General features: G+C 38.5%; 1 protein-coding gene and 2 long non-coding RNA genes across 6 annotated transcripts in view; 1 reads left to right on the top strand and 2 right to left on the bottom strand.

Moving 5' to 3' along the window:
• Positions 1 to 13,462, bottom strand: part of NR6A1 (nuclear receptor subfamily 6 group A member 1) — a 198,024-nt gene that overhangs the window by 92,805 nt on the left and 91,757 nt on the right. The gene's annotated exons all lie outside the window — the stretch shown is intronic.
• LOC118499807 overlaps positions 1 to 13,462 on the top strand; it is a 45,689-nt gene that overhangs the window by 3,071 nt on the left and 29,156 nt on the right. The gene's annotated exons all lie outside the window — the stretch shown is intronic.
• Positions 2,952 to 5,376, bottom strand: LOC118499808. Its single transcript, XR_004902342.1, has 2 exons — positions 5,347 to 5,376; positions 2,952 to 4,405 (listed from the first exon to the last, which is right to left on the bottom strand). It is a non-coding gene; the product is annotated as an uncharacterized LOC118499808 (long non-coding RNA).

Raw genomic sequence — 13,462 nt, forward strand, 5'->3', positions numbered from 1 at the left:
ATTGAATCTGTTGAGAGGCTTGTCTAAAATCTTTTAAGTAATTTGTGTAGTGAAATACTGTCAGCGGATTTTTTAGTCTCATTTCTGCACGTGCTCCTTTGTTCTCAGAACAGAAGCTTTTTATACACACCCCATAACGCAGCTGGAGAGAGTTATGAAGTCAGTTATTATAAGGAACACAAAGGTTGCTTTGCATTCTTTGCCTTTAGAGAATTAATTTTGTATTTGTTTTCTTACAACAGAGTATTTAATGAAGGGAGAAATTCAAAAAAGAATAAACTGTTGGAGAATCTAGCAAAGTTTGAAGTTTTCACCACCTTTTCTATCTGTAGTTTTGTGTGGCCAAACACTTGTGCCGCCTGGGGCGTTGGGGGGAGAGGCAAGCGTAGACAGAGAGGAACTAAGCCAGACATGGACAAAGGCATGAGCCAAAACCAGACAGTCCTGGCCGCTCGATAGGCCAGCAGTGGGTGAGACAGGTCAGCCAGCTGCAGGGGAGGGAGAAGGGGGGGAGAGGGGCATGGATGTGTGAGGTGCTCATGCGTGCGATCGTGACTAGATTCTGAAACTGCCAGCCATTTTCCCAGCTATGCTTTGTGCAATCTAAAGGAATGCATCTTCTCAGGAGCAGTCTTGCCGGAGCCCAGTGATACGCGGGAGTGTGATAAATACAACATATGGAATCGGAAAATACTGGGATCTGGGGTGGGCAAGAGGGAATGCAGGGGGTGTGGAAATTTTTTAGTGATCTGGAATGTGTTGAGTGACAGGAAGTGCTCCAAGCTCCCCCCTCCACAACCCAACTCTTCTCAGTCGCGCCTGCTTTTGTCTAACTCTTGTAATCTACACACTACTGCTTACAAAGCTGTCTGAGTTTAAGACAAAAAGAAACATAAAAGGCTCTCCATCCCATAGTACCTGTGATATGGAAGGAATGTAGAAAGCATGGCCCTTTAAGCCTGTGGACATTTTTTCGGGGATACAAGAGAAAGATAAAATAATTTTCCGAGGATAAATGAGAATTATTAATTATAGCTTAGCTTCCAAATCTGATTTTTAAAATCCTGATTCTGCAATACTTACAGATGCTTAAGTTGGTTCCTAATTTGAAGGAGGCTTGTTTTGTTTGGTTAATATGTTGTATTTGAAGTTGTATTTTCTTTGTACAAATTTGGACTTTGGGAGAAAAAATGCAAATAAGCAGAATGCACTGAAAAAAAAAAAAAGGAGAATTTTTCCCTTCATTGGTTGAAATGCATTGAAAAGGTTGGTTTCTTGGAAAAAACAGCTTGCTGTCTCTCATTTTTGCATATATGCTACAAAGATAACTTTATGCCATAACAAATATAAGGTGGAAAACTTACGACAGAAAATAATACAGTGTTCTAAGTGAAAAACATTTTCCCAAACTTCTGTATTATCAACAGAAACAGTAAACTTGAAGAAGAAAAGTAGTCAAATAATTCAATGGCTAATCCTACTTTTGGGTGATGAAATGGAAAATTAAGTGTGAATAAAATGATGCCTGAGAATATTTCTACCTCCTACCACAAAGGATATTAGTGGTCCGTCTAGGAGTTAATCTTTCCTAGCGTGGCTCTGAGCCTTCATGCCGAGCAGACGTTATTCACATGACGATTCGAAAAGTCCATTCATATATCTCACTACCTGGATTTGAATAGAAACCAGACAGCAATTCTTTAGTTCCAGCCACCATTCGCCCCACTGGACAATAGCGATTTGTTAGCACAGAGTCACAGGCTGTGGGACACAAAGCTTGGAGCTGCAGAAAGATGGGGGATTCGGAGAACAGGAAATTACAGGCCCGATGCACTCCTGGCAGCTCTGAGAATACAAAAAAAAAAAAAAAAAAAAAAAAGGCAACACAGGGATGCCATGTTTGAGAGCTACTTCTAGCTTTTTTAACCACCTCCAATGTCATAAAAGCTCTATTGTTGGAGAACATAAATTCACGAGTCCCATGTGCTCTCTTTTCTCACTACAGGGAACTTCATTCAATGCTCTGGCACAGTCAGAAAAATCAAAAGCATCCAGAGTTGATTAGTTGTGGGCTCTGAGATAAAAGAGAAGAGCGTTTCCGAAATAAAATGTTAGAGAAAAAAAATATGCTTAATTAACACAAGTGACGCATAATAAAATCAGTATCTTTTACAAACTATTTCATAAGACAAGACAATCAAAATGAAACCAAAATGTATCAAAATTCTAGGAATACAAATTTTTCTTTAAAATATCATATAAAACCTATTATCTAATTCATTAAAAGTTTCTTTAGAAGATACATATCAATTTAAAAACTAATGTTACATACTACCTCTGAGTGGGCTGTATTTTCCCAAACAAAGAACTAAAATCAAAGTCCTAAGGAATGACTTTGGAATGTTGGAAAGGAAAGCTCCATTTTACTTTGTGGATTATTAAATTATTATAGCTCTCTGGTTAAATTTAGAAATCTCCTCTACTTCCCTCACTTCAGACTTTAAGGAATAAAACTAATGGACGTTCCAGGGGAGGGGGAGAAAGAATCCCCTGATCCCAATTGCGAGCAGAAGGAGACAGTGCGCGGGTTCCCACCCAGGCCCTCGTGCTGCAACCTGAGCACCGGCAGCCCGGCCGGTGTCCGTTTCAGCGGGAGACCCCGCACCACCACGTGGTAAACGATTTTCTTCTTCTGCCTTTCTTCTGCGACCTACCAGCAAATACAAGTCTTAAAAGATGTCACACCTGATATACTCATTGAATGAGATCACAAACGATCAAAAGTGCTTTGGAAATGTTAACTGCTCCACTCACTCGATTTGGCCCCACGGCTTTAAGTTGAACACGTGGCAAATTTAACATTGCTGAAAAACAAGTCAGCAACTATAAACTACCAATTATTGGTTTTTTCTCAAATTCTATCATTACTCATCAAATACAAGCATCAGTTATGACCTTAAATCGCACTGCCATCCAATACAATACCCACCAACCACATGCGGCTATTTTTACTAGAATTTAAATGAACCAAAACCAAATAAAATTTAAAATTCATTTCCTCAGTCGCACTAGCCACATTTCAAGCACTCGATAGCCCCATGCGATCAGCGGCTGTCACACCGGACAGCGCAGACATGGGACGGTTCCCTTACTGCACAGAGTTCTATTGGACGGCATTGATCCAGACAATGCTTGTCTCCACACCACCTGTCTTCAGCTACACACCCAGCTGGACACGAAAGAAATTAACCTCTAGGTAGAAAATACCATGATAAGCACCATAATACTTGAGAAATGTCTTTTAAAAAGCATTTTGAAATCAAAGGTTTCATTTTTCTTCTTGGTCTACAATAAAGAGTTTATAAAGACTATTAAGATAACAGTGACAGACAGGCAGTAACAGCCAACATAATTAAAATGTTCCAGAATGGCATTAACTTAAGTGTCAGAAAGTTCTTCCTGAACACAAAGCAACTAATTTTCTAGTCTCCTTTACAGTATCAATGTCACAGACCACAAGGAATAGCAAAAGGGGCCTTTGAAATCAGTCAGACCCGAGTTTGATTACCACTATCCACTTTACTAGCCAGATGGCATTAGACAAATGAATTCACTTCCCTGAGATTCAGTGTCCTTATCTGCAAAATGGGGAAATAGCTATTCTGCAGGATGTATGGAAGGACTCTATATAATAAAGTATACGAAGTAAGGGGATGGGCATGCAGTAGAGATTCAGAAAAGGGTAGCTAATATTTATTATTATATTTTCCCTCCATCTTCATGATATGACTCCTTACAGACAGACAGATGCTATTCAACACAACAGCCTGCATGAACGAGTATCTTAAAATACCAATGCTGACCGTGTTAGTAATTCAACTGGAATAAAAGGAAAATATCTGTACGCTAGACAGACAGTTTTACCCAGCCAGTGTGTGACCATGCTGCCCCATGCAGCCCGGCTTTGCCAGAACAATCTCATGTCATACTTGGCTCAGATACTCAGCATGGCCCCTGTATGTTCAGTCTTGTGTTTATGAATCTGAGCTGAGGTTTCAGATGAAAGGACAATGCTAAAAAGTAGCTAAAAAGTAAACTCTACCAAATACAAAGCAATGGTTACCAAATACTGGAAACCTGCTGCCTGTTCAAAAAGGAAGAGAAAGGCTATTTTAGAAATGCAATGATAAGAAGCCTCATTCTCCCTTGTTGAGATGACCAAAGCACAAAACTGTGGATAGAAACTGTTAAAAAAAATACTGAACTGAAGCCTTTTTGAAGGAACATTTTAATAACCTACATTATAATGATGGCAGTCTTGAGCCCTGGCTGGCGTGGCTCAGTTGGTAGAAGCATCATCCCGTAACAAAGTGTTGCGGGTTTGATTCCCAGTCAGGGCACATACCTAGTCTGCAGTCCGATCCCCAGTCTGGGATCTCCAGTCTGGGCACGTACAGGAGGCAATGAATCAATGTTTCTCTCTCCCCCCCTCCCCCGCCTTCCTCTCTCTCTAAAAGCAATGGAAAAAACGTGTCCTCGGGTGAGGATTAAAAAAACAGTCGTCACAAAACAGGCAAAATTTTCAGTGCCTTATGACCTTCAATGACTGTGAACTTGGTTTATGGCCAAGACCAGATGCAATGAGTGGTGCCCCTCAAGGCTTTAGTGGTTTTTTAAAATATGCAAGTAGCTTCCATTATTATTACATGTCTTAACCTCCATATCTATCATCAAGTGAACTGGATGTGATAAACAAGGATATGAGGTTCTTAAATTTGGATACCATTCTCAACCCATACTATGCCTGCTAGGCCCAAAAAGCGTGGGTCTTAGGATCAAGTTGATACGGGTTGGAATCCTGGTTGTACCCCTTATTTACCATGTAATCCTTAAATTTGTTTCCTGTTTTTGCCTCAAACTCTTCATACATCATATATGAATATTAATATCTTACTGACAGGTCACTTTAAGGACCATATATATAAACCATCTTGAACTGCTCCTGGCACATGGAAAACACTCTGGAGATGTCTATTCTGTGAAAACACAGAACTGCGTGTTATCTGAGACTCTTCCCAAAGAGAATAGAAATAGAAGGATTCCAGGCTGATTTATAGCACAGACCATTTTCTGTTTAAATTTTAATTAAAACATACAAAGATAAAAGCTGTCAACACTAAACAGAGAATTTCAAGTCTTAGAAACATAAATGAATTGACTGAATGGATACAGGGAAACTTAGTATTTGAAAAGTAAGGTGGTGGCCTGGCTGGTGTGGCTCAGTGGATTGAGTGTCAGCCTGGGAACCAAAGGACCACTAGTTCGATTCCCAGTCAGGGCACATACCTGGGTTGTGGGCCAGGTCCCCAGTGGGGGGCGCATGAGAGGCAACCACAGAGATGTTTCTCTCAATTTTTTTTAAAAGAAAAAGAAAGAAAAGTGAGGTGGTACATCAGATTTTAATATTTAAAGTGCAATTTAATACTGATACTAATTCTTGGTCATTAGAAGAAAAACACCAAAATTCTAAAATATTGCCCAAGATTGAGAAATTAAAATAGTCTACTACAGGTATGGGAAAAAAATTCACCTTTCCAAAATCAAAGCCATAGAAGAAATTCTTGGGTAAAACATTTTCCAACTATATCTGTAGACTCATTTTAAAATGGAAAATAATCCAGCAGGAACTAGAAATAGTAGGTGTTTCTTAATTATGCCAAATAACCAGGAAAAAAATGTTGGATGTGCTACATAACCTTTCAGAGTATGTAAGGCAGTAGATTTTCCAAAGATAACAGAAAAACTATACAGGAGATAGTGTGGTGGGAAATTTGAAAAGGTACATTTATCTCCCAGAAATGGGCTGGATCAGAAATAACATTAAATCTTAGCTCTGCTACTATCTAGCTAGGTGACTTTTAAAAGTCACTTCTGAGGCTTTGTTACCAGTGGTAGTTAAAAAAAAAACAAAACACACATCCGTACTAATGGCTAAAGAACAAATGGCACTTAGAGGTGAGAAATTTGAATTTGCCAGACGGTGTTCAAATTTCAGTCTCAGGTGGGTGGAGTTGGAAGAGGGTATGGGGGGAGTATTAAAAGGTAATGGGAAGAAATGCAACAGAAAAAGAACTATTACAAGAAAAAAAATCAGCCTGGCAAAGCCTGGCTACTGTAGTATGTTTTACGGGACTGCTTAAGCAGAGAGCTTAGACAGACAGGACAGACACATAGATACTGTAGATCTGACAGCAAGGATTTCCACGGATGCCATCAGCATTGATAAATAACTCACAAAAGGCCTTCAGAGAAAAGGTCCCTCAGCAGGTGTTTCTGGGTTCTTACTGAATGTTGATCAAGCACAGCCCTCTTTCTCCAGCCATTCACCCAACAAATATTAAATTCCCAATATGTGTAATGCACAGAGCTAGACCCAGGCTGAGTGGTGAACTAAACAGATATATCAGCTGCCTCCATGAAGCTGACAAGCTATACAGACTGGAATAACTATGGCCAAAAGCCATATCATTTAAATAATGGTAGGAATCTTGAGTTTAGAAACTTTCAGAATGGGTCCAATAACTGGGGAAATACCATCCTGCTGAAGCTGAACATACTTCATACAGTAATAACAGAAGACTGTACACCCTTGGTTCCATTTGATTCAAGCAAAGAGATCTAAAAAAACAAGATCTTTTTTTTAATCCTCACCCAAGGATCTGTTTATTGATTTCTGAGAGAGCGGAAGGGAGAGAGAGAGAAACATTGGTTGCCTCCCATACAGTCCCCAACCCAGGATGGAACATACAACCTAGGTATGTGCCCTGACCAGGAATCAAAACCACAACTGTCTGGTGTACAGGACGATGATCCAACTAACTGAACCACCTGGCCAGGACTAAGCTACAAGATCTTAATGGATTTTAAGCCATTAAGGAAATGAAATATCTTCAAACACACACAGGCTCATTTCACAATGACTTACTTACTACTCAGATCTGTGGTAAATCACTATCTTATGTAAAACTTCAGTCTCCTTGTGATGATGTTTAAGAACAGGGTATTTTCCTTCTTCTTAAGGAGGGGATAGAGAAAAGGGGGTCTGGGCAAGGAATGACATTCCAGGAGCAGATCGTGATAAACTCGAGCATTAAATGTGATATAAATTTCCTTCACTCCTTCCCCAAGATTGTGTTCTTAGCATATTTACCATTTCTTTTAATGGTGCATGCCATGATCACCACGATGAAACAGCTAGCTAGCAATCAACCCGTGACTCACCTGGCCCTTAGCAATCAAAAATATTTGAGACATATGATAAGTACAAAGAGGAGAGACAAGAGTCATGACAGCTTCTGTGGCAATTCATCTCACAAACCAGAACCATTTATGTCTGTGAGGTGTCTACATATTAAACTTTCTTCCAATTGGAATACAGTCTTCATTGCCATAGGTCTATATAGAGAAGTCATTGTTACCAAGTGCATCCATGTAAAGAATATCGATGCACCAAAAAGGCATAATGTTATCTCCACAAAGCCTGAGGCTCCCAACATCCGAAAGTCCCAAACAAGGAATTCCCATCCTAGTTCGTTGACACAGAACTTGAGTTTCCACCCAGACTTTTTTCTACTGATAAAGACTCAGCACCAAATGCCTTTTGCTTTTTCACTCAATATCAAAGTCAAGTGGAAAAGAGATCTGGCAAATGCACTGACAACAAATTAGACAATTACATTTAAAAAAAAGGGGATCCCAACCCAGTCATCTATTACTATGACCCAAATTTTAGAAGTACCTCCATTTGGCTAATAGCATTACCTTTTTGCAGGATTAGTTATCTGTACAATCTCATATTACTATAACAGAACAATTTCTTCTGCTTGGCCTCTTAAAAGCTTTCAGGTATATAGTTCATTCATTCAGGAGATTATCTGTTGAGTTCTTAGTATATGTTCTAGGCACCGCATACATAATAGCTAACAAAATAAAGGTCTTGTACTTGGGCATTGTGGTCACAAAGACTTGAATTCACCCTCAGTTTGAGCATTCACTGACTGTGTGACTCTAGACAAATTTGCCTCTCTGAACCTCAGGAACCTTCTCTAGGAAAAAAAGGGAAAATTATACCACTTCACAGAGCTGTTAGGAAAATTATATAACGTTTGTCAGCATCTAGCATAGCACCTGGAACACAACAGACACTTGACAAATAGTAGCTGTAATTTTACAAATAGCAGGTATGTATTACCATTACACATCCTTTCATATGCACCTATGAAAATCACTCATTTTCTTTTAAATTACAGGTTTCAAAGGTTTAAGTGTATCTAAAATATTTGTTTCAGGTGTTACAAACTAAGCAGAATAAAAGCTATTAAATGAAGAAATACTACTTCTGGCTACTAAAAAGCTTCTGGCTGTATATGCTACACACAAGACAGCAAGAATTTATGAGTACAATACAGGATAGGGCAAAAGTAGGTTTACAGTTGTTCATATAGGAAAAAATACAGTTAATAAATAATAATACAAGAATAAACTCTGTTTCGCATACTCACAACTGTAAACCTACTTTTGCGCCATGCTGTATTTTGAGGTTAGGATGTCAATGGTGAAATAGATCACCGCACTGTATCCACACAGATTTCAAAGTGCAGGGCACCGTATCTCTAGTAGTATTACTGTTTCAGCCAATTTAACCAGAAATCGTATAGAAGAAACATATCTAAAAGATTTATAATCTCAAATCTACCACAGCCATCAAGAAGGGCAAAGAAAGTTTTTCCTCCAAAATTAGTATCATTATAAAGCCTCATATTATGAAAGCAAATCCTGGTAGGTATCCAGGCAGCAATTATTCTCTATTATAAATAATACTGTAGTGAACTCCACAGTTCTGAGATATATATATATATATATATATCAGGAATATATATATATTTGGTCTGACCAATTTGTACTCCCACCAACAGGAACTGATAGCAACAAACCTTCCAACAGGACACAGAGCAGTTGTACATTAGGCTCCGAAAGTCTCAAAAGTAAAAGCAAAGCAAAGCAGTAAATCAGAACAAAATAAAATGAAACACTCTATCTCGTGGATGAGTTTCATTACTTGGAAACGATGACATGAATAAAGAATCACAGTTTTCAAAAATGACACGAAAACTGTTGATAAATTAAGATGTACAAAAATCAGTATTTTCACATCTGAATTATTTTCAAATTTTAGTAGTGAGCAAAGAGTACTAAATCTGAATATATATTTTTGGTATCCAAAATGTAACAGAAAATCCCACAAATGATTATCAAGGCAAAAAGACAACCAACATCACTTATTCAATAAATCTTTATTGGATGATGCCTTCTTTTCAGGTACTTTAAATTCTTTGAGAGGTCTTTACTCAAACAGCTTGCCTTTCGTATCCTTCACAATCTGGCCATCTTACATCACGGAACATTTGCCTGCCTAACTGCTGGAACAGAACATATCTCAGACCATGGCTAGAAAGAGGAAATCCTTTCAGGGCACTGTACTGAGTGACCAAATTAAAAATCAAGATTTCCTAAGAAAGGAAAAAAAAAAAACAAAGTCAATACAATCCAATTGCATAGACGGCGCTCACATGGCCTCTTTACAGCACACAGTAATGTTTACCCAAGTACCTCCAGTCAAGAGGAATTCAAATATTGACAGGAAGAAAAAAAAAAAAAAACCTTACTTTCCATAGAATAGCTAATAAAACTACTATCATTTTCATTTCTTTGTAATTTACCTGTAAATCCTGCTTAATTTGAGGCTTACAAAAGGGATTTCTCCTTAACAGGACCTAATGCCCCAGGTTTCCTACAGATGTCTGAGAATATGTGTACCACATAGAAAAAAATTTGTCACAGCAACTGCATACTCCAGAAATGAAAGCTGATCAGCTTAGTGTGAAAGGTCAGATTCCTGGGAAAGCTTTGCATCTGCTGAAAGACTTTGATACTTGCTTACACCTAATGTGTTTCAGACAGCAGCACTGTTATTAGCCTCTCTTTCGTTGATGAAGATACTGAAGCTTGGAAAGTAATGACTTGTTCATTGTCAAAATTCCAGGAAACAATAGAGTCCACATTTACATGCAGACAACTTGGTCCTGGAGCCTGGCTCATTTCATTAAAGCAGCTGGAATTTCTGTGGTTTGGTGGGACATTTTCCTTCTTTAAAACTTTTTTACTGTTAGAGACTAGATAAATTTTTTTTCTGTTCCTAATTTCAAAAAGAACTGGCTTCCAAGATCACAAGAATGTGGTATAGTAGAATGCAATTTTACATAATGATGAAAATAGATTTCTGGGTATCAGCAAGTATACAGTCTCAATTATGCATGGAACTTTAACAAATGGCTAGATATCATTAATTTATTAGTCTTCAAGTCTCCAGAAAAAAAATAGGAAAAAAATACATGACCTCTTTAAAAACTTAGCTAAGTATAGCCCTGGCTGGTGTGGCTTAGTGGACTGGGCGCCAGCTTTCAAACCAAAGGGTCACCAGATTGATTCCCAGTCAGGGCACATACCTAGGTTGCAGTATAGGTCCCCTGTGTGTGTGTGGGGGGAGAGGGGGTGGCGTATGAGAGGCGACCACACATTGATGTCTCTCTTTCTCTCTCCCTTCCCCTCTGTCTAAAAATAAATAAAATATTTTAAAAATTAGTTAAGTATAAACAATATAGCCTAATTTTAAGAAATACATTCAGTGCTTGCTAAAATGCAGTTTCCATTGCACCAGTGCTCTGTGCCAATATTTTAATGTTGTTTAAAAGAGTATATAATATCTTAAAAGAATGATATCGCTGGATTATCATATGTGAATGTGAAAGCCCTTTGTAAGTGGTAAAGCAAATTTTCATTAGCATTATTATTTTAAGGCATTTGTTCTCCTTTAAAATAGTTCCTAGAAATTCATTTGTTACTTTCTGTTAATAAATGACAAGATCCTTAGTGCGGGCAGAAAGCAAAATGTGGAGGAAAAAAGTACAGACTGTGAGGCAACATGCGTTTAATCAAAGCTTCATTAGCAAATTTCTAAATAAAATTCTCTGAGCCTCAGGTGCTTCAACTGTAAAGTGGAGAAATACTCAGCTAAATCAGAGTCTTAAATGACAAAGTATCTGGTGCCCAGTACAGAGAGCAGTGTTTAATTATCATTAGTTCTCTTCCTCTTAGGGCGTCTCTCTTTCTTTACAGGACACGGCCTGTATAGGAAAAAGGACTGCACTGCCCAAAACTTGTGTCTGGAAATCAACTGACTTTTCAGTAGGTTTGGGATTTGTCTTTCTGTCAAACACTCAGTCAGGCACTTTTTTAAAGCACCGATTAACAGTACAATGTGTTCATTCAAAGACTCACTGAGCACCTACTCTGCAACAAGCTAAGCACAAAAATGCCCTTAAACCTGCCCAAAAGGAGCTCACAGTCCAGTGGTAGAAACGAACCTTCAACAGCTAACATAGTGCTCTAAGTGCTATGACAAAGAAGCACTTAACCCGGTAAGGGGAAGGCAAGTTGGGAGAGGAATCTGAGATGAGCCTTAAAAGATAAAGAGAATCTGTAGGAAAGTAAAGAAAAAGACAAGGAGCTTCTCACGCATAAGCAACAGTATGAGCAAAAGCAGTAACAGGGGAGACCAAATCATGTATTCAGGAAACTACATGTGCGATGTGGCTGGAGCTCAGGGCGAATAGAGAAGGTTGATGAAGTAGGTGGGGGCTTCCTATGTCAGACTGGAGCTGTGAAATGCATTCCAACACTGTGCAGTAATTTGCTAAACTTGTGTAAAGAGGGGTGACTTTAGTCTCATTTGAGAGTCTAATATGTTAGTTCCCCCTAAATCTAACTACCTTAAAACACTTGGCTTTGTGATGGGTCTATGAACCCCACACACCAGCCATTTCCCACCTAGCAGTCAGACAACACTGCCCAAGAAACCAAAGACGTTACCTGAGCTGGATAATGACTGAGGTATGTGCAGCTGCTCAAAATGTGCAAAGCTCTCTGGCAGTCTTTCACCTGGTTGACTCATGGAACTGAATATACAGCAGGCCCTCAGTACTCACTAAATTAAATTATGGTGAATGAGAGGGAGAAACCTTTCATGCATTCTTTGTTCAAGGGCCAAGTAAAATGAAGACTATCAAATAAAGACACTTCCTTTGTTTCCCCCTAGCCTTCCCTTCACATGAATTTGGTTAACATATTTCTTAAGATTCATTTGTTTGTTTTCAGATCAGACTATTTTTGGTTGTTGAGAAAGGTCTTTTAAAAAGCTAGGAAATGGGAAGTCTGTATTTTATTACTAAATTATTGCATTCTGACATTGCCTCCAAGTTAGCTCCATGCAGAGACAGCTGACAAAGATAGTTATTAGCTTTAGTAAAAGTCATGATTCACGGTCAACATACAGTCACTGGGAACATGAGAGTCAGCATGATCAAGGAACAAATTCAGAGTGTGTGAAGCGAAGAGTTGTGTCTATTTGGGAGCAATGAGGAAAGGATGTTACTTAACAAGTCAGGTGAAAGCATTTAGGTTTTATCTAAACATAGTCAGGGCACAAAGTTTTCAAGCAAAGTCAAACCTGCATTTAGCCACCAGATGGAAGATAAATTAGAGGTGGGCAAAACTGGAAGCAAGGAGACCACTTGGGCTGTTGCTGTTATTCAGAAGAAAAGATGATGGTTCTGACCACATGGTAGCAAAGACGCAAAAGCTGCCACATGCTACAAGGTGGATGAATCTTGAGGGCGTTACGCTAAGTGAAATAAGCAAACCACAAAAGACAAATAGGATTCCACTTGTATCACATACCTACAGTAGTCAAACTCATAGAAACAGAAAGTAGAGTGGTGGTTACCAAGGGCTAGGAGAGAGGAAAATGGGGAGTTAATAGGTACAGAGCTTTAGTTTTAAAAGATGAAAATGTTCTGGAGATCTGTTGACCAACAGAATAAATACATTTAACACTACTAAACTGTATATAAAGAGTAAAGATGGTAAGTTTTGTATTATGTGTTTACCACACTCTTTTTAAAAAGATGTAAAGGGGAGGTGAGGCTTTTTAAAATTTGTTTTGTCTTAATATTCTGCTCTATTCAACCTCTGAGCAATGTCTCCTGCTATTTTATTGAATGGTGAAATTAACATAGCTAAGTGAAATCTGATTTGCAGGGCATCAAAACTCCTTCCACATAGCCCCAAACGTCTTACCCAATTACGTGTCATGCTACTTGACATCTCCTTTCATCAGTCATTGCTTGTATTTTTTAAACACTTAAAATATTACTGAAAAATAACTCAAAATGCCTGTAAGAAGTATTACACAGAATAAAAAGCAAAACCCACCAATTCTCTCAACTATCCTGCTCCTGGTGGGTATGCAGTAGTATGGATGAGCGTGTTTTCTTACTTTCATTTT

This window comes from Phyllostomus discolor, chromosome 3 (assembly GCF_004126475.2).
Source record: "Phyllostomus discolor isolate MPI-MPIP mPhyDis1 chromosome 3, mPhyDis1.pri.v3, whole genome shotgun sequence".
Classification (NCBI taxonomy): Eukaryota; Metazoa; Chordata; class Mammalia; order Chiroptera; family Phyllostomidae; genus Phyllostomus; species Phyllostomus discolor.